This window comes from Carlito syrichta, unplaced genomic scaffold, assembly GCF_000164805.1.
Source record: "Carlito syrichta isolate Samal-C Ts95f unplaced genomic scaffold, Tarsius_syrichta-2.0.1 Scaffold303104, whole genome shotgun sequence".
Lineage (NCBI taxonomy): Eukaryota > Metazoa > Chordata > Mammalia > Primates > Tarsiidae > Carlito > Carlito syrichta.
Window position 1 is genome coordinate 136,376 of NW_007247200.1, and position 22,794 is coordinate 159,169.

General features: G+C 38.3%; 1 long non-coding RNA gene across 1 annotated transcript; it reads right to left on the reverse strand.

Annotated features, from left to right (window-relative positions):
• Positions 1-531: 531 nt before the first annotated feature.
• Positions 532-8,542, reverse strand: LOC110595609. Its single transcript, XR_002481938.1, has 3 exons — positions 8,463-8,542; positions 7,063-7,115; positions 532-1,209 (listed from the first exon to the last, which is right to left on the reverse strand). It is a non-coding gene; the product is annotated as an uncharacterized LOC110595609 (long non-coding RNA).
• Between the last annotated feature and the right edge of the window lie 14,252 nt (positions 8,543-22,794).

The following is a 22,794-nucleotide window of genomic DNA, read 5'->3' on the forward strand; positions in this document are numbered from 1 at the left end:
AGGGGTTTGAGAACAGCCTGGGCAACTTGGCTGTTCTTCAAATCAAAAAATTAGCCTAGCATGGTGGCACATACCTGTGGTTTCAGCTACTTGAAAGGCTGAAGCAGAAGGATCACCTGAGCCCAGCAGGTCAAGGCTATGGTGGCCGTGAGCATGCCACTGCACTCTAGCTTGGGCGACAGAGTGAGACTCCAACTCAAAAATAGAATAAAATAAAAGTCTTGGGTTTTTCTGTACCAGTTATGACAAGTGTTACTAAAGTCAGATGTGATAGTTTACAGTAGCTTAATAGAATGTCTAGTTCAAGGGCATTTTTTTTCTTTAATACTGTAATGGGCAATGTTCTTAACAAACAATCCCTTTTATGGAGTGGGATTGCATAAAGAATTCTGACTAACTACAAAGTTAGGGAACACAGTTACCCACAAGACAGCTCTCACCCTGACAACAACTTCAAGTCTGAAGGGTTCCTCAAACCACCTCAAATTCAGTCACTTACTAGAAAGTGTCACAGAACTCACTGAAAGCTATTATATTCACAATTATACTTTATTACAGAAAAAGGATACAGATTAAAATCACCTAAGGGAAGAAGTATATAGGGCAGAGTCCAGGAAAAATACCAAAACTGAAGCTTCTGTAAACTTCTCCCTATAGAGTCAGGATGCCTTATTCTCCTGGCATCAATGTGTGACAATATGCATGGAGTACTGCCAACCGAGGAAGCTTACTGAAGCCTCAATTTTTTGGAGTTTATATGGACATCGTTGGTTACTGACCAAATATTTGATCACAGTCTCCAAGTTGACTGATACCATGTGACCAAAAGCTCCTGCCCTCGGTCATTCTGGCATGAACAGTCTTTATCCTAAGACTATACAAGTGTGGTCAGCCACTACCTTAGACTGAATTTTTAGATTATGCAGTATAGCCCATGGCCCCCATGCAAACAAAAATTCTTCTCAGGCATCATACTTCAAAAGCCAGAAATTACTTTCTAAAAGCCTACAGAAAAGGCCAATCTCTCTTTGGACAAGGCCAAATTTTTCACTTTACAGATTCCATGTCTTCTGATTCTGCAATATCTCTTAGGGCACTTAGTTTCCACCACTTGATACTTTCCTTTTACCATCAGTTTCCAAGGCATGCCTTTTCTTTTTATGTTGCGTTCCCTCTCTTCCAGAAGTGGTCACTTCTTAAGACTTCTTTCTTTTTAATTGAAAAATAAAATTGTATATACTTATTGTGTATAATATATTCTTTTGAAACATGTATACATGGCAGAATGACTAAATTGAGCTAATTAGCATATGTATTACCTCAGTTACTTTTTTTTTGGTGAAACCATTTAAAATCTTCTCTTTGAGCAATTTTTCAGAATACAATACACTATATTAGCTATAGCCACCATGATGTAGATCTTTTGACTGAGATTGCCAACTTTTGTCCCACTATTTTCTTTTCTTTTCTTTTTTTTGTCAGGGTCTCACTCTGCTGCCCAGGCTGGAGTGCAGCGGCATAATCACAGCTCACTGCAGCCTCCTGAGTAGCTGGGACTACAGGCACATGCCACCATACCTGGATAATATTTTGATTTTGTAAAGACAAGGTCTTGATATGCTGCCTAGGCTGGTCTTGAATGCCTGGTTCAAGCAATCCTCCTGTCTCAGCCTCCCAAAGTGCTAGGATGACAGGCATGAGCAACTGCACTCAGCATCCCACCATTTTCAATTCTCTAAAAGGCAATGCTTTGATCCAACAGGCTTAGTCATGTTGTATTTCCTGACTCAAGATGGTGCTACAGAGACTCACTAACATCTGTCCATATTGCCACAGCCCCAAGAGAAGGGCATGAAAAGGGTTCAAGGGCTCCTGTATATTCCTAACAATATTCCTAAGAGCTAATAAAAGGTGAGCTTCCCCTTATCTCCTATGCACTCCCAGTAAGAAACTTCAAAGGATCCTTAACTTCCCTGCAGACTATACCCAGTAAACTCAGAGATATATTGCTGACATATTCCTGAGAGTCTCCTTATCTCCTATGCACTCCCAGTAATTAACTTCAGGGGATCCTTGACTTCCCTGCAGACTATGACCAACCAACTGAAAGATGCAAATTCCCATTTACTCCCTTTTCTTAGTAGTCATAGGTTTGTATAACTCTGTATCATGTAACATTAGTTTTGTGATTTGTATTAATTCTGCATAATGCATGTCTTGGTAAACTCTCTTTACTCTATGGCAAGCTTGATTAACATTTCTGCCAGGCCCTATTGAAAAAAGTTGTGAGATACCTCTGGTACCTGCCACCAGAAAGTCTGAATCATAAAATGTCACTATCAATAAATGTAGTTAAAACTGAAGTTCTATATAATGTAACTGGTCACGTGGCTAATGTGTAGGTACTAACAACTCTGGACTTATAAAAAGTGGACTTTAAAACCTAAAGGGTAAGCAGAACCATTTTAAAGAAGACAAAAGCCCACTCTGCTCCATGGATTCAAATTCAGAAATAAAACTCTTTCTACCAGTTCCCTGCCCCTTTGATTTATTAGTATCAAGGAAGAGAAGCCGAGCATTACTCAGACCATAAGAGTGGGACTCTACCTTCATATGAGTTAAGTTAGCTGTTTTCCAATACTGCCAGTACTGCAATACATCCTCCTCTTAAAAAAAAAAAAATTATAAACTATAAGATAGAGAGTCGGGCATGGTGGCATGTGCCTATAGTCCCAGTTACTTGTGAGGCTGATCGAAGGAGCCCAGGAATTTAAGGCTGCAGTACACTATTATGTGCCTGTTCACAGCCACTGCACTCCTCCAGTCTGAGCAACATAGTGAGACTTTATCTCTAAACAAGTATGTATATAGACAAAAAGGCTACTTATAGGTAGAAAAAGGTAAGACTATGGGCAAAAAGACAAGGAATTAAGCCTTATTTTGCATGTTTGACTTTGGGAGCATATAAATAATTTCAAAATTATAGAACAAATTTCTAAAGACTAATGTCTAAAAATTGAGAGTAAAATAGACAAATTAAACAATGATTCCAATTGGTAGGTATGGTATAACTTCTGAAGAGGAACAGATCCAACTGACTTTAAAATACAGTAATTTGACTGCATATCTCCAGTGGGATATACCCTAAAGAACAAAAAGAATTGCAAAACACAAACAAAAACACAAAAAAAGTATTTTTAGTAATCAAATATTGAGTATTGCTAATGAAGTGTGGAAGAAAAAAACCAGCATTTTGTCCACTTTTAGTTCCATGATCCCATCTGGGACGCTACACTACTTTGAGTCATCATGTCTCCTGGACTCCTCTTGGCTATAACAGTTTATTTTTTGTCTTTTAAAAAATACCTATGTACTAGCTTAGTAATGCCATAGAAGCAATACACAACTAGTAACAATGAATATACTAGCACCTGTACTATAGTCTCAAAATACTATTACCCAATAAAACAAAGAAGATCTTAACCAGGAAATGTACATGGAGTCTAGAACAGAATAATAATGGCCTAATTCAGCCAACTGCTGAACAGGTCGAGTACTCTGGGTACCTGAGATCAGTCTTATTTGAAGAATTATTAAATCAATGACCTCACAGACAATAAAAATACACAAGAATAAAATAATACATTAATATGAGTCTTCGACTTCTCCTTTTCTCTTAACTTCAATTCCAAACAAACTTCACCTATCTTTTTTTTCCCCCTCCCAGAACAAGCTATCAAGCTTTTAAGAGGCCTTTTCACATAAGAGGTGAGACTCTGGTTTGAGATATTACCAGAAATCTGATAACTGCTTGGGAAGAAGAGTTACAGCATTTCTCTCCCATGAGTGTCACAGGGAATTTGATTTGTCTTAAGTATTGTTAGAGGGAATATATGTGTGGGGTATTTGCTTAAAAATTACAACTGACACCTAGGCTTTGTAAAAATTAAATAACCTCTATTAACTTTTACAAAATAAATTTCATCTTTTAAACTCTGCCCCTAATTGGTGGGCCCATTGCCTGCTTCTAGTTTTATTGGAACACAGCCATGTCCATTTGTTTTATTGTACATAGCTGCCTTTATACTACAAGAGAGTTGAGTAGTTGCAATTAACATTGCTTGGTCCACAGCCAAAATACTAACTATATGGCCTTCTGCAGAATACATGCCAACTCCTGACCTAGAAGACCTATCAAAAACCAAGAAAGGCTCAGGCAAGGTTGCTCAAGCCTGTAATCCCAGTACTTTGGAAGGCTGAGGCAAGCGGATTGTCTGAGCCCAGGGGTTCAAGACCAGCCTTGTCTCTACAATATAGCAAAAAATTAGCCAGGCATGATAGCATGCACCTGTAGTTGTGCTACTTGGAAAGCTGATAGGATTGCCTGAGACCAGCAGGTTAACGCTGGGGTGACCATGAGCGTGCCATTGCATTCCAGTCTGGGTGACAGAGTGAGACTCTGACTCAAAAGAAAAAACTAAGACAGGTATCAAACTAATAGTATCAAATCAGAAGAACCCATGAGCCAACCGGTAAAGACTCCAACAGTCAAATATGGGACAGTTAATTTAAGCATAAATAATTGTAACAAGCTGGGCTCGGTGGCTCAGCCTGTAATCCTGCACTTTGGGAGGCTGAGGTCAGTGGATTGCCTGAGCCAGTGGGTTTGAGACCCACCTGGACAACCTGGCGAGACCTCATCTCTACAATAAATAAAAAAAAAAATTAGCCAGGCGTGGTAGCGCACACCTGTAGTTCCAGCTACTCGGAAGGCTGAGCGGAAGGATCACCGGAGCCCAGCAGGCGGAGGCTGCGGTGGCCGGGAGCGGCCACTGCACTCCAGTCTGGGTGACAGAGTGAGACTCCAACTCAAAATAATAATAATAATAATAATAATAGTAACAATTGCAATAGATTGAAATATGTAATATAGTCTTATGTTTATAATGATAATATTGTTTGTTTTTTGGGGGGGTTGGAGTCTCACTCCAGCCCAGGCTGGAGTGCAGTGGCATGCTCATAGCCACCATAGCCTCAGCCTACTGGTCTCAGGCAATCCTTCTGCCTCAGCCTTCCAAGTAACTAGAACTACAGGAGCACACCACCACATCCAGCTAATTTTTTGATTTATTGTAGAGATGAGGTCTTGCCAAATTGCCCAGGCTGGTCTCGAAACCCCAGGTTCAGGTAATTCTCTTACTTCCACCTCCCAAAGTGCTGGGATTACAGGCGTGAGCCACCATGCTCAGCTTTATAATGATAATGTTTTTAAAAAAAAATAATTGATACCTAGGGAAGGACATTAACAAACATTACTTCACTATTGTTCATTATTTCTTCATTTTGAAAACTGATATCTCAAAATAACCTATCAGCTGCAGAAGGAAATTTTCAATTCATAGAATTATTTCATTTTAGGAATGAAGATAGAATTAATAAACCAGGATATTGCAATTTAGCAACTCCTAATAAAATAAAGGCTATAAACAACACAAAGAGATTAGCAAACATTATGCCCCTCCAGATAAAAGTATACATTACCATCTATGAAGGATACATTTTACCAAAAAAAAAAAGCACGCACCTGATCAAGCAGAAAAACATATTAGTAATACCATTTTACCGATAGTAAAATCCACATTGTAGGAAACTCTATAAGACAAAGCATCCAGTTCCTTCATTCAACAAATAATTTGCAAAGGAGAGGAAGAAAATAAAAACAAGAAACTGTGGATTTCTAAAATGAATGTAGTAAAAGAGTTATCAACCAATCACACTCAATGTATAGATATTACCTGGACCTGGATTCAAAGAAACTGTAATATTAAAAAGTTATCTGCCCTGTGTGGAAATCTAAAGACTAACTGGATATCTGATGATATTAAAGAATTACTAGGTTTTGTTAGAGAGAATAGTAGTATGGTATTTAAGTTTTTTAAAAGACTCATTTTATCATTCACATACATATAGAAATATTTATTGATAAAATAATACATTGTGTATTTGCTTTCAAATAATCCTGGAGTTAGAAATATAGATGAAGTAAGACTGGCCATGAATCAATCATTACTGAAGCTAGGCAGAGTGGGGTACATGGAGGGTCAATAACATTTTGTCCAGTTTTTGTACATGTTTGAATTTTTTCATAAAAAACGTTAATGAAAATGCTAAGCATAAACTGATTTTAATAAACACCAAAAAATTAGGTAATAACTCCACAGTCTGAAAAACTCCAAAACAGCATTATTAATAATTTTATTAGACTTTCCAACAACTAGCAAGATACCCTGTATAAAACAAAAAATCTGAAAATAATGATTTTAAAAGTGATGGTACTGCCTCTGTGAAAAACAATATAGCACGAACTATTAAAATTTAAAGTCCACATATCAGGTGACCCGGCAACAAGTATTCAACCTACTGACAAACTCATCAATGAGCTAAATAACACATATACAAGGAAACGTATCCCAAATATATATAGAATTCTTGTACTTTTTATAACAAAAAAAGACTAACAACTATCTGAATATTCTTTAGCCCCAGTCAGTGTTAAAAGTTATACTAGTAAGGGATACTATGTAACTTAACAAGTATATGTATAATATTCTCCTGGAAGAACTGAAGAAACTAGTTACAATGGTTGCCTCTGAAATGAGAAAACCATGTGGCTAGGGAAGGGCATGGGTGAGAAGAAGCATTTGCTGTATAACCTTTCAGAACCTTTTAAATACGTAAAGGATTATCCCTGAAACAATTAAATTGAGAAGAAAATACCTAAAATGAAATAAAGGCTTTCAAATTTCACTCTGGAAGAGATGTATTTGAAGAATGCAGAACCATTCAAAAATTTGCCAGATGAAAATGTGTTACTTAGATCAAAATGAGAAAAGTGAAGTGCATTCTTACAGACTCCTTTATTCTTTGATTCCAAAGGTCCAAGGATCAGATCACAAAAAGAATCCTTATTATGGAGTTTCAAGATTTAAAAAAATGCAAATGTTTCCAGATCTTAAAAAACCGGAAGGCACTTCAGAGACAATAGAGAAAGTAAGAACTTACCTCGAGTAAAACTCTTTTATCCAATAGTCAAACTTTCCTTGTTCTCTGGGCACCTGTGTAAGAGAAGGTCATTAGCTGGAAAAGGATAAAGAATTTTTTTTTTAGATTAGAAAATATAGCTCACTTAAAAAGCAAATTAGAGAGAGAGAGAAAAAGAGGAGATTCCCCCAAGGTAGGGAAGGGGGCTAAACCCAGGAAACATGGTGACAGCCATAGCTCAAAAAGCACATGGCCACACCAGAGTCTAGCAAGGTAATGGTGTTGATGGTCTGGCAATGGCCAGATAAAGAATCCTGAGACAGCAGGCCTTTCTTTGAGCACAGACTTGTTAAAAACGATCATCTTGCCCCTAGGTCCCAGTGGCTTGCAGCTGTAATTCCAGCACTTTGGGGGCGCCCAAGTGGGAAGATCTCTTGTGGCCAAGAGCTGGAGACCAGCCTGGGCAACAATGTGCGACGTCTGTACTAAAAATAAAAAATACATTAGCCAGGGGGGTGGCAAGCGCTCGTCATCCTGACTCCTCAGGAGGCTGGAGCAAGAGGATCCCTCAAATGCAGGAGTTCGAGGATGCAATGAGCTATGCTGGCATCACTGCCTTCAAGCCTGGACTCAACCTAAGACCCCATCTCAAAAAACAAGTCTTCTTCTCAACCTCATGAGTTAAATTAGAGTCAAGTCAGAGAGATACTAGAGCAATGCTGCCCACTTCAACCAGAGTACAGGTCAAGAATCCCCAGTGGGATCCCTGAGGGGAGAGAGAGTGGACTCTTACAACCGTGATCTCTTTCTCTTCCCTTCTAAACTGCAACACTTAAGGCTGCTTTTGATCTCAAATTATTATTCTGAGATCAGGTCTGGGGCTTGGAGACAGGGTTCTTTATCTGGGATCTTTAGGCCGGGACTCGCCTATCTTCCCACATCGGACAGGGCTTCCAGGGGCCACTTCAAGGAGAGGGGATAGAGTCAACAACAGACCTCAAAACCACAGGCCTCCAGAAACCCTCAAACCCACAAATGACTTCAGTGTGAGCATCTCTCACCCTAACCGCTGCCAGCCCTGTCCTGACCTCCAGATGGGCACAGGTGAGGAGGGGCTAAAGGCATAAAGAGCGGGAACGACGTAGCCAAATGCGGGGTCACTCGCACAGCTACACACACACACACCGCCCGCCCTGGCGTACACACACACACACACACCGCCCACCCTGGCGTGTACACACACACGCACACACACACACACACACACACCGCCCGCCCTGGCGTGCTAAAGACATAAAGAGCGGGAACGACATAGCTAAATGCGGGGTCACTCGCACAGCTACACACACACACACACACACACACATACACACACACCGCCCCGCCCTGGCGTGCTACAGCCTGGGGCTCTGGACACGCACCGTCCGCGTCCCGGGGCTCCGCAACTCCTCACTAAGCCTCCCAGGAGTCCTCTCCGCTCCAGGATCGTCCAGACACAAAGAACCAGGCCGCCCGCGTTCCGCCGCTGCGCGCGGTTCAACTCGTTCCGCCACAGCGGGGGGGAAGTGACGTCACAACCGAGGCCTCTGGGAAATGTAGTCCAGCGCCCGAGAGACCCGAGAGCGCCGAAACTGAGCCTTCGGGTCCGCCTCGGTCCAGCCGTCCTCGGGGAGCCCCCAACCCGCGCTTTGCGGGACTATCGCGCCACGCCCCGTCGGCCGGCAGTCCCGACTGGAACGGCCCCAGCTCCATCGCGGAAGGCTGTCTCCGCCGCGGGACGTGGAGTGCGGCGGCGCAGCTCCGAAGGGCAGAGCCGGCCCCTTCGGGTCTCTCGGGGCCGGTTTGCGTCGGCTGCGGGGAGCCCTCGCGTGAGTCGGGCGAGTGTCCGCGCGTGGGAGGGGAAGATACAGCGGCGTCTGGGAGGCTGAAAGAGAGGACTGCCGGGGTCCTAACCGCTGGCCTGTGGGAGACGAGGGGATATGGAGAGTGCCCCTTTCATGGTGGCGTGAGAGTGACCTCGGGGTTGATCGTGCCGCCGTGTCTGAGAACGTTTCTACAGTATTTTAATTAATTAATTATAAGTGAGAAAGCAGGATTTATTGAGAAGACAGAAAAGCTCCCACAGCGGGAGGGGACCCGAAGGTGTTGCCCCCTCCCTATTTTCTACAGTAGCTTTAAATTTAAAAAAATTTGTGTTTAAAACACGCTGTTTAAAGCCACATACTGAAAAGTGCAAAAATCATTAAAGTTCGATACGTTTTAGTAAGTTGCTCAAACCAGTGTAACCAGCACCCTAGAAACCCTCCTACCCAGCAAAAGTAACCACCATCTGATTTACGACCAGATGAGTTTTGCCTGGTTTTGAACTTTACATAAATGAGGATGTCGGGTGGGTTGGGGTGCAAAAGCCCGTGGATTCTTTGGCTCCTTTCTAAAAGGAATCTTAGAGCAGCCAGCAAAGTGTTCAAAGTTTGTTAGAGAAATGAGGGAGAAAAGAACCCTCACCTTTTGTTCTTTCAATTGACCTGATATACCTTCACAATGATTGATCTGCTAAAGAGAGTGAGCTAAGGTAACTGTCACCCTGGAGATTGACATCTCTGGGCTCCTGGGCGGAGGAGAGAAGACCACACTGTCTTTTGCAAGAGACCTGCTGTAGGTTTCTAATTCACAAGTTCTTTAGTGTTTTTAGTATCATTTCTACGGCTTTGGTCAGCTAATGGGTGGTATTCAGCCTTCTGTCTTCAACAGGGAACCAGAAAGATTCTTAGAGATTATTATGCTAAACCATGAATTGAAAGGTTGGGCTGTCCTAGTCTTACATCTGGCGTTTTCTTTTGATTTGCCGAGGGGATTAGGGTAGGCTGCAGCTTGGCCTGCAGTAAAATGTAATTTTTAAAATGTCTGAATGCTTCCTAAAGCCTGCCTATGGGAAATTTATCTACGTTTAACATGTGCTAGCTACCCTGCCTCAGTTTATATATTTCTCCCTCTTTGGCCTTCTTTTGCCAAGTATTGTTAAATTAATTGATGTTGTTGGACTTGCAGTTTGTTTATTCTCATTGTTAGTGAATATTTGGCTTGCTTTCTGCTTGGGGCTCTTACGAATAGTGCTCTATGATTTATGAACATTCTTTGTATATGTCTTTTCCTGCATAAATGCGTATGTCTGCATCTTGGTTGCACATATACCTAGAAGGTGAATTGCTGGGGCATAGGTTATACTTGTACATACAATATTTAGCTTATGTAGATACAACCAGTTTTCTGAAGTGGATTTTCCAATTTACAGTTTCACCAGCCATATTTTATAGTTTCAGTCTCCGTACATCCTAACATACACTTTATATCGCATGTCTTTTCCTTTTTAATTTTTCTGGTGGTTGTATGGTGGTTTTAATTTGAATTTCCCTGATGTGGCCATTTGGATCTATTCTTTATTGAAATATTTTGCCCATTTTTCTATTTATTTATAGGCGGTCTCTATATACTCTGCACAGGCGACCTTAGTTGAATGTATGTATGGCATATATCTTCTGGCAGTCTATGGCTTGACTTTTCACAAAACTTTAATTTAATGTGGTCCGATTTATCTTTATTTTTGCTTTACGATTAGTGTTAGGGTGTGGAGGGGCACAATACCACTGGAGCCGATATGCCGGAGGTGTGCGCCGGTAACCAGACATCCGAGCAATGCAAAGATTTGCAACACACAAAAAGATGAAGGAAGGAAAGATCGAGCCGGGCTCGGTGGCTCAGGCTGTCGTCCCGCGCCTTTGGGAGGCTGAGGTGAGTGGATGGCCTGAGCCCGCGGGTTCGAGACCCGCCTGGGCAGGCGAGACCTCATCTCTACAATAAGATCAAAAAATGAGCCGGGCGTGGTAGTGCACACCTGTAATTCTGGCTACTCGGAAGGCTGAGGCAGAAGGATCGCCGGAGCCCAGCAGGTTGAGGCTGCAGTGGCCAGGAGCGACCACCGCACTCCACTCTGGGCGACAGAGTGAAACTCCAACTCAAAAAAAGAAAAGAAAAGATCACTTCCCATAGGAGGAAGAGGGCCAGCACTCTAAGGTGAATGTAGCCCCATAGCCCTCGAGCCCCCGACTTAAATCCTCTCCCCTGGAGTTGTTGCCATCATGTAGACATGATTGCTGTGTGACCACTTGGAGATGTCTTTAGAGATACATTTTCTATAGGTAGGATTTAGAAAGCTTTTAGATATTTTTTAAATTACATTTTACTGCAGGCCCGGCTGGCAGCCTACCCCACCCTCTTGGCAAATCAAAAGAAAACTCCATCAGATGAAAGACTAGGACAATCCAACCTTTCAATTCATGGTTTAGCATAATAATCACTAAGAAACTTTCAGGTTCCCTGTGGAAGGCAGAAGGTGTCAATCTCTCTAGAGCCCTGGTTACCTGGACTCCACCATTAACGTATCAATAACTAGGTAGCTATATCTAGTTTGGAGTTGAAAGCAAAAGCCTGGTTTTTCTTCTTTGAAAAACTTGTCAAGCCGGGCTCGGTGGCTCAGCCTGTAATCTCGTGCTTTGGGAGGCTGAGATGAGTTGATTGCCTAAGCCCGCGGGTTCGAGACCCATCTGGGCAACTTGGTGAGACCTCATCTCTACAATAAACCAAAAATTAGCCGGGTGTGGTAGCGCACGCCTGTAGTTCCAGCTACTTGAAAGACTGAGGCAGAAGGATCACTGGAGTCCAGCAAATCGAGACTGCGGTGGCCAGGAGCAGCCACTGTACTCCAGTCTGGGTGACAGTGAGACTCCAACTCAAAAAAAAAAAAAAGAAAGAAAAACTTGTCCATGGCAGATCTTTCTGCCATGAATCTTCCTTCTTCCTTCTTCTCTTTTTCTCACTAATAAACTTTGTTTGAAAACTTTGCTGACCACTCTAAAATTCATTTTAGGAATGAGCCAAAGAATCCACGGGTTTTCCACCACATCCTACCCAACGTCAATATGACATTTTACATTTATATTCAATTTTTCTGAAATAAATTCTTATATATAATGTGATTTAGGATTCATATCTATTCTCTGTTTTTACCAGTACAGGAAAAGAACCCCCAGTGATTTTTACTGTGAGCTCGTATGGTTTTTTTAAATAAAGAAATCATGTGTTTTTATTGTGGTAAAATATACACAATTCAAAATTTACCATTTTAAGAGTACAGTTCAGTGGAATTAAGTACATTCACAATGTAATGCATCCATCACCACTATCTACTTCCAGAAATTTTTCATAATCCCAAACAGAAACTCCATATCCATTAGACCAGGGGTCCTCAGCCCCCCAGGGCCTGTAGACTGGTACCAGTCTGTGGTTTGTTAGGAACTGGGCCACACAGCAGGAGGTAAGTGGCAGTTCAGGGACACCATAGCATTAGATTCGCATAGGAGCACAAACCCTACTGTGAACTGCACATACGAGGGGATCTGGGTTGCACATTCCTCATGAGAATATAATGTCTGATGACCCCCCTCCCCCTTCTCATCCATGGAAAAACTGCGTTCCACTAAACTGGTCCCTGATGCCAAAAAGGTTGGGGACTACTGCATTAGACAATAACTAATTACCCCTATCTCCCAGTCCCTGGTAACTTCTTATCTGCCTTCTGTCTCTACTGTATTAAATTACCTATTCTATGTGCCTTGTATAAGTGGAAGCATACATTTGTCCTTTTGTATATGGCTTCTTTCACTTACCATTTGGTTTCAAGGTCTGTTAGCCATACCTTTTATTTTCTGTATTCTGCAGATGCTATGACATCTGGGCTTTGTTAATCCTCGAGGAACTGCTACTCCCAGGGCTAGATCATTCCTAAAGATAGTGAAAAAAACTTGCTCTCAAGCTCAAATTTCAAATACAAAACAACCAATCCAAAGCCCACACACCAACTACCTTTAATTGAGTTCCCACTCAGGGTCACTATCCACCTGCCCTAACCACCCCAGAGTCAGGTACCGGACAACTAGCAACAGTCCCTATGCCCTAGATCCTATTGAAATTATTCAAACTAGCCAATCCTTAGCCTGCATACTCTGCCTTGCAGTCCCTTCCCATGAAAACCACAAAAAAGGCTCTTGCTCACAGTCCCTCCTCCACCCCCAGCCTGTGACCAACCTTAGTTGGTTTCTCATGTGTCTCTGTATGGCATGGCATGCCCTCTCCCCTTGAGAGCTGTAATAAATGATCTTTTCTTTTCTTTTACTTTACTTACTATAAAGATGTGGGATACAAGTCATAAGTACTCTACATGGGGCCGCCTGGTCCTTACTTCCCCTGGTTTAGAATCACATACACTTAGTGTTGGTATATACCCCACCCCCTCCCCAGCAGTGTCCGACTACTGCTGATCCCTCTCTTGTAGTATTATGATAAATGTTCAGGATCCACTCATGAGTGGAAACATATGGTAATCAGTTGTTTGTTTCTGTGATAAATCACTGAGTATGATGGACTCTAAATGCATCCAATTTGCTGCAAAGTCCATAATTTTGTCCTCCTTTATGGCTGCATAATACTCCATCATGTATATGTACCACATTTTCTTTATCTAGTTCACTTTCGATGGGCAGCAGGGTTGGTTCCATGTATTTGCTATTATGGATACTGCTGCAACAAACATGGGTTTGCAAGTATCTTTTTTGTAGAATGATCTATTCTTCTGGGTAGATTTCTAGGAGGGGGATTGCTTGGTCATATGGAGGGTCAATTTCTAGACCTTTTCAAAATCACCACACTGTTTTCCATATAGATTGAACTAGTTTATACTCCCACAAACAGTGTAGAAGTTTTCTTCCGTTTTTCTCTACACCCTTGCCCGCATCTGTTGTTTTTTGATTTATTAATAATGGCCATCTTTCTTGGAGTTAGGTGGTATCTCAATGTGGTTTTTATTTTCATTTATCTGATGATTAGTGAGCCTGAGTATTGTTTCATGTATCTGTTGGCCGCTTGTATTTTTTGATAATTTTGCCCATACAAACAGATATAGTTTTCTGTAGAGGTAACAATTTATCTCTAATCTAATTGCATTGCATTTAGTAATGGTTCTAAATTACATGAAGCCAGTTCTGGAAGTTTATAGTTTTCATATTATTTATTTTTTAAAAATTATGAACAAATAATTTATATGTATTTGCTCTACAACATTAGCTTAGTTTATATTCCGTTTTTATAATATTGTAATGCACGTATGGATTTAGAGTTGTAAACTCTTCGGAGTAGTTTTGGTCAACTCCCACAGATTTTGCTATATAGGATACCAAATGTCCTTTATTTCCAAAGAAATTGTAGTTTTGTCTCATCCTTAACCAAAAGTTGATTTAAACATGCATTAAATTAAGAGTCAAATGTACTCATAATCCAATATTTTTAATCAGCCAGATAACATGGACAATAATGTTACAGTGTGTCATATGATATGAATTTTAGGAACATGAAACCATATAATATGAATTTCATGAGTCAGCATAAAGGGTTATACTTAAATAAAGGACTTACTATACTATATTTTTATTTTATTTCCTTCAGGATGAACCATCACATGACAAAAAAAGAGTGAATAATAATGACTATGCTCTGTTCATTAGAGGTTGAAGATTTTTCTCCAATATTAAATTTATAGTTTTAAATCAAGTGTGTGCACTGTGGTAAAAGCCTTTACATAAATAATAAAACAGTCAAAAAAATAATTTTGAAAGTGGCTCAATTATAAGTCATTTATGTATATGAACTCATTTAATCCTAACAAAACCCAAAGATAATAGGGAATATACCCATATCCGTTTCACATAAAGTATAATAATGTATATGGACACATTTTTAATATAAAAATTGAAATGAAAATTTTAAAAAATTTTGTAATTTAAATATTTCTATGGATACTTATATTTATGTAAAACCACTAGGAAAAACTCTGCAATAAGTAATTTGGCAGGAGAAAATGGGATAGCACAGCATGATCCAAGGGAAGGCAGCTTAACCTGTCATGTCTAAAACTAGTACATGAATTATTTCAGCAATGAAAAGCAGATAAGCAAACACACTGCACCAAGTGAGATGCTCAACATCACCTTCTTTATAATTGGAAAAAGTGGCATCAACCACAGAATTTGAAGATAGGTGTTTGGTAAAAATAATGCTGCAGTCACATATGTTAATATTATTAATACATTTAGTCACATGGAATATTATATATGATATACTTTGTCATTAGAAAGGCAACTGATGAAACATTTGAATAATATGATTACATTCTCATTTTAAAATTATATTCTCCTTCTTAGGAGGATTAAAGATAACTGTTGGCTTCTCTGTAGTTCTTAAAAAATAAATTGTTGCAGTATCAATTTTATATAAAGAAAATATTAAGATATATATGCCAATAAAGATATGGCTTTATAAATACTAAAATATATTTTAAAATAAATATATTAAGTAAAATGGTGCAGTTGCACAGATATAGAGGCAGAGTTTATTTTTAAAAGATCAATTGAGGATTTTTCAATTTGAATATTGGGGTATAAAAATAATGTCATTAAATCCTAGCTTATAGCACTAAGAACATAACATGTCACCAAACTGCACAAAAAAATAGGAAATAGTTACTAAATAAGTGGTGTGGAATTAAAATTCTGGTGAGAACCAAATAAATTTAGCATTGAAATGCACAACTTAAATTAATATAGTATTTTAGTTATGCATAAACCAAATTAATCATACCTAAAAATAAAATGGATTTAAAATATTTTTTTAAAAATGAAACTGTAACCAGAACAGATTTTTCACTTGCTACCTTTTCAATTAGAAATGTTTGGAAATTTAAGAATGAAATAAAGTGTGGATAAAGACCTTCAGATATTCATATTGCTCATATGGTAGTTAAACTGTGAAGCATGTAAGGCCTTCTCATTATATTTTGATAGTTTCTCACTAATAAATTTCATGTTAGGACTTCTTAAATGATTTATGGTTCTAGAGTTTATGTCTCATGTTAGGCTACCTGAAACACATGTTTAAAAATCTTAAAAGGTGAAGCATAGAGGAATTCTAGGACAGTAAAAATACTGTATAATGATACCATAATGATTAATATGCATCATTATACATTTATCCAAACACATACAATGTGCAACCCCAAAATGAACCCTAATGTAAACCATGGACTTAGGGTAACATAGATAGGTTGAATGTTCATCAGTTGTAACAAATGTACCATTCTAGTAGGTGATGTTGATAATGGAAGAGGCTATGCATGTGTGGGGGCAGGGAGTGTATGGGATATCTCTGTACCTTCTTCTCAATTTGCTGAACCTAAGCTGCTCTAGATTAGATCCCCAACAGAAAAACAATATTAATGGAATAACATAAAATCTGACTACATTTTTCAATTTACTTGATAATAATGTAACAATGTTGAGTTCTTGATTTTGGCAAACATACCAAAACAATATAGGGAGAACTATTGCTGGGTAGGGGTATATGGGATCTCTCAATACTATTTTTGGAGGTTTTTGTGTAAATATAAAATTATTCCAGAATTTAAAGTTTATCTTTAAAAAAGTAGAAAGAAATCATGTCCATAAAAATCATAAAAAAATAATGAAAACATGCAGTGGCACTACTTCTGTTGAACATTTCCTGGGAGGGGTAGCCACTGCATAAGACTACCAAGAAGCATAAAATTACAGGCATAGGAAAGCAGGAAACAAAATTGAAAATATTCACAAATTTTTTTATTGTCTACACGGAAATCTGACAAATTATTGAAATTATGAATTCTAGTAATTAATAAGTTATGGCAAAAATCAACACATGTAATACCAAAAAGGAAAAATCAATTTGTACATATTTTTCATTTTTGCCCTGTATCTATATAGAATTATATAATAACATCTTGATAATAACAATATAAAAAGAAAACCATGACAGCACAAAATAGTGCATAGAGAATAAGATTCCATGTGAAAGAAGGAAAGGATAATTGAGAATATTAATATGATCATGCTTTATTTCTGAGAAAATAAACATAAGATAAATTAGACAAAGCAAAAAAAGGTTATCTAGAGTGGGGAGTGACAATGAATGGAACAGATAGGGATGCAGACATGACTTCTCTGAATATAATTTTTACATAGTTTTGACTTTTTAATAGCATGTAAATGTTTTATATATTCCAAATAAAAGCTGTAAACACATAAAAAGGAAAAACCTAAGCTCAACAATTAAACTATACTGTATATTAAGTTGAAAATGCAAAGAAAAGAATATAGCAACTTTTCAAACTAGACTGTAAATACTTAGTGTAACATTCTAACCAAAAGAGAAAACAAACAAAAGTGCAAGAAATCTTGAACTAATAGGATTTTTGTTGACAGTTGTGTTGATATTCTAATTCTGAAACTAGTCTGTGATATTAAGGACAGAAGAATTGAGTAAATACATCCATGTTGCGGGAAACAGTAATTTTTCACCATTCAAAGTAAAGTTACAAAATTAAAATGCAGAAAAGTGAGACAATACTGTATTTTCAGTTTAAATTAGAGTTATTAGTATAATTCAATAATAACAACATATTTTCTGTCTCTTTACATTGAAGGGGTATAGAAGTAATGACAGTCCAGTGGCAATGAGCACACCTAAAACTCAGATCTTGACTGATAAACAAGACAAGATTTAACCTCTATTAAAAGAAAGGCCTCTTAAAGAGTTGCTATTTCCAAGTTGGGACAGAGGGAACATTGAAGCTAAACTGGAACATATTTTTGTGCCAGAAGTCAAACAGTTCATTAAAGACTCATGGTGTCATGAAAAAAGAATGCAGAAGCCATTTAATAGTGGCTCCCAAAGCCAAATTTGAGACCGCCTACTTATGAAAAAGAACAGTGATTGTAATGAATTATAAGATATTTGATTTTTTAAAAAAAAAATCCATAATATTTCTCAACAAAAATGGGGAATAAAAACAAGACCAAAAATAAATGTAGGAAGAAGTGATAATTAGAACTTCACCACTTTCTAAGTACAGTGTTAATAGTTGCTTTGGGCTGGATGCAGTGGCTCATACCTGTAATCCCAGCATTTTGGGAGACTGAGGCAGAAAGAATACCTGAGCCCAGGAGTTCAAGGCCAGCCTGGGCAACACAGTGAAAACTCATCTCTACAAAAAATTTAAAAAATTAGCTGGGTATGGTGGGGCTTGCCTATAAGTCCCAGCAACTTGGAAGGCTGAGATGGAAGGATCACCTGAGCCCAGGAGGTTGAGGCTGGGGTGAGCTGTGATGGTGCCACTACACTCTAGCCTGTGTGACAGAGTGAGACTCCAACTCAAAAAAATAAAAATAAAAATAAATGCTTTGAATAAGAACAAATGAATGTCAAGCCTTCAGGTAAAAGATTTCTGAAGAACTGTTTTATGGTCTTCAAGTACCAGTCTACAGATTACTCAGTAATTCTAAGAGGGAAAACATACCTTACCAATGGAAAAATCTGACAATCATCTCCATAACTACTTCCTCAAAATTACCATCCATGTAATGAGAAAACATGATTTTGTCTTCTGATGTAATGAATTAAGAAGTATACACCCTACCTATGTATCAGTGGAAAAAATTGTTTAATTTATATCTATTGAAAACTACTAATGTGAAAAAATAGGCAAGGGTTACTTTTTAATTCAAGAATAAAAAGAGGCCAGATGTGGTGGCTCACACCTGTAATCCCAGCACTTTGGGAGGTCAAGGCACGGGGATCTCTTGAGGTCAGGAGTTTGAGATCAGCCTAGGCAACACAGTGAGACCTCATCTCTACAAAAAAATTGAAGTTTTTAAAAATTAAAATAGAAAAATAGTCCCAGCTACTCAGCAGGCTGGGCCAGAAGGATCATCACTTGAACCCATGAGTTTGAGGTGGCAGTGTGCTGTGATCATGCTATTGAACTTCAGCCTGGGTGATAGTGTACAAAACCTTGGCTCAAAAAAAAAAAAAAAAGGCTAAAAAGACATAGGATGTTTTAGCAAAACCAAAGCATTATATATTCCTGAAGATGATATAATATTACTGAACATGTATTGCAGCAAAAAGCTTCAAAATTTGGCTACTTTAAAAAATCATAAGAATATACTAAAAAAAATCCATTTACAAAATATATACAACAGAATAGCAGGTTTAATTGGAAATTGAAATTGGAAGAACTTGGTAGTCAACCTAAAAATATAAAGATATACACATATACAAAACTCTTTTAAGATAGTGTTAAGTACAATTTATAGGAGGTCATTGATTTGGACTCATCTGCACTAGACTCAACAGACCAAACCAAAATGAAGTTCCATGCCACCAGGTTGAAACTAAATTGTTTATCTGACTTTCCAATAAACCAGAAGAGAAAGAGAGAACTGTCATATCCTGAAACAAGCCAGGTTTATCTAGCTTGATAAGAGAGTCCTCTCTGCCTTAACCTTTACAAGGAAAGTAGCCTGAAATACTCAATCCACTATTTAGTCTGTTCCTGTTTTCTTTAGCCTTTTTCTTCTACAAAGCCAAACTTCTCTGCAAAACACATTGTATAGGGTAAGGTGTTGCCCAAGTCTAAAATCTCAAATAAAGGCCAATTAAGATATTTAAACTAAATTTGTTGTGATTTGTCTTTTGACAATAAGGAAGCATATGATATAGTTTTCTCAAAGAAATCCACGCTGTAGTTCTATACATATAATGTATGTACATATATAAATGTATGTGATATGTGTGTTATAGTCAGTTATTTGTTAATAGAACATCAAAATTCACTTGAGAAAGTTAACTTCTATCTGTTCATCTGTAAATCAGATGAAAACAAGTCCACTCACAGAATGGCAAACTGGATAAAAAACCATGACACAATAATTTGCTGCATCCAGGAAACTCATCTCACAACCAGGGATGCACATAGACTCAGAGTTAGAGGATGGAAAGCGTATTTCCAGATGAGTGATCACAAAAGAAGGCAGGAGTCATGATCTTAATATCAGACATAACAACCTTTAAGCTATCAAGAATTTTAAAAGATATGAAAGGATACCACATAATGATAAAAGGTTCAATCCATCAACAAGAAATATTCATCTTAAACACATATGCATCCAACACAGGAGCCAACACCATTGATAAAGCAACTCCTGAGTAAACTAAAAAAAGATATTGACTCTAACACCATTATAACTGGGGATTTAAATACCCTCCTAACAACCCAGATAGATCATCACGGCAAAAAAAATCAACAAAGAGATTTGGAACCTCAACTTGACACTTGACCAAATGGACTTAACAAATACCTACTTCACCCAACAACCACAGAATATACCACATGGAACATACTCCATGATCAGTCACATCCCTGGCCATAAATCAAGCATAAACAAATTTCATGAGACCGAAATACTGCCAAGCACCTTCTCAGACCACAGTGTAATAAAAATAAATATCAACACCAACAAAATTCCCTCAAACCCCACAAAGATATGGACACTAAACAGCATGATGCTGAATAATTACTGGGTCAACACAAGAATCAAAACAAATTAAAAGATTCCTGGAAACAAATGAAAATGAAGAAACATCTTACCAAAACTTCTGGGATGCCATGAAATCAGTGCTAAGAGGGGAATTTATATCTCTGCATACACATATCAAGAATATGGAAAGATCACATGTTAACAGTCTAACAAATCACCTAAGGGAGCTGAAAAGACAAGACCACAAAAACCCTAAATTAGCAAAAGAATTTGAATCACCAAAGTAAGAACCCAAATATTGGACATAGAAGACAAAAATATCATAGAAAAAAAATCAACAAAACAAAAAGCTGGCTCTTTGAAAGAATAAACAAGATTGATGAACCTCTGGCCAGAATGACCAAGAAAAAGAGAGAAAAACCCCAAATAAACACAATCAGAAATACAAAAGTGAAATCACAACTGATCCTGAAGAAATACAAAAGAGTATTGGAGACTACTATGCACACCTGCATGGAAACAAATGAATACCCTAAATGAAATGGAGAACTTTCTGACATCACACAACCTCCCAAGGTTGAAACAAGAAGGCATTGAGACATTAAATAGACTGATAACAACCTAGGAAACAGACTCCATCATAAGAAAACTATCTACAGGAAAAAAAGCCCTGTACTAGATGGCTTTCCAGCAGAATTTTATAAAACATACAAGGAGAAGCTGATACTAATCCTATTGAAAGTATTTCAGGCAACTGAGAAAGACAGAATTCTTCCCAAATAATTTTACTAAGTTAACATCACACTGATACCCAAACTGAGTAAAGATTCAACAAAAAAAGAGACCTATAGGCCAATATCCCTAATGAACATAGATGCAAAAATTCTCATCAAGATTCTAGCAAATTGGATCCAGCAACACACCTCAAAAATCATCCACCATGACCAAGTAGGCTTCATCCCTGGGATGCAGGACTGGTTCAACATTTACAAGAATGTAATTAAATGCATCAACAAATGTAAAAACGTATCCACATAATTATATCAGATGCAGAGAAAGCCTTTAATAAAATCCAACATCCTGTCTTGATAAAAACCCTTGAACACCTAGGCATAGAAGGAAGATGCCTCAAAATAGTAAGTGCCATCTATGATACACCCACAGCTGCGGGGTGCCAGTCCCTGCAAGTTTTGGGGATCCCTTGGAAGATGTGGTGGCATCAGCGAATCTGTAGGGACAGATATTAAAAGAAAGAAGGATGGAGGAATAGATATAAAGAGGAAGAAAGAGAAAGAAAGGAAGTGGACAACTGTTCGGTGAAATGAGCAGAAGCTGTTTATTGAAAGTTACAGCAGGTATTTATCTCCAAATTTTAGACAGACAGTCTCACAAGTCTTTCACGTGAACACAAGGCCAGGTGCAGGAGGGGTGAAGGGGTCCAGCCCCTTGCAAGGGTCATGAGCTTTCCTGAAGGAGAGATGGATAGGCGAAAGACGAAAATCTTATACTCAGACACCTGCTTCCTGAACAGATGACATCCTTTATTAGTTAACAGAAAGCTTTTATAGCATTTGTAAAAGGGGCAAGACAAAGAAAATTCCTTCACGTACATATGCTTTAAATGTTACCACCATCTAGCGGTCTTTAGAAGAAACGAATAAGCCAAAAACACTATCGACTTTCAGTTAATGAGTCTTGAGATAAGTTTAAAAGGAGTTTCACTTAAACTAAACATAATGCACACAAGGTTTACTTTGATTTCAGTTCCACATCACTTGTCTAATTAAAAAAGCCTTAAAATCACTAAGACAAAACTATAGATTGTACCTAGTGATAGTAGGAATATGAAGCCCATTAACTTGACCAAACAACAGTGGCTAGCATTTAATGAATAACTATGAGAGTCACTTACTGTGAAGATACATACACTAATCTTTACTCTGAATAAACATATAAAGTGAATGAAACATAATGAAATAAAACTAACACAACTAAAATTATTATGGTTGCATAATTGCCAGTGAGCTTTTAAGTTTAGGATAATGGTGATTTGGCTGTTTTCCCTTATGCTTGGCAACCTCCTGGAAAACATCTTTGTCTTAAGATAGGCAGTGGAGCAATTATTATTATCTTTGAGGCACCAATTTTATCATTGTGTGAACTTAAACTTATGAACTTAAAACAATCTTCAAAGTAGCTATAAAACACTAAACTATAGCACTAAAACTTAATTAAT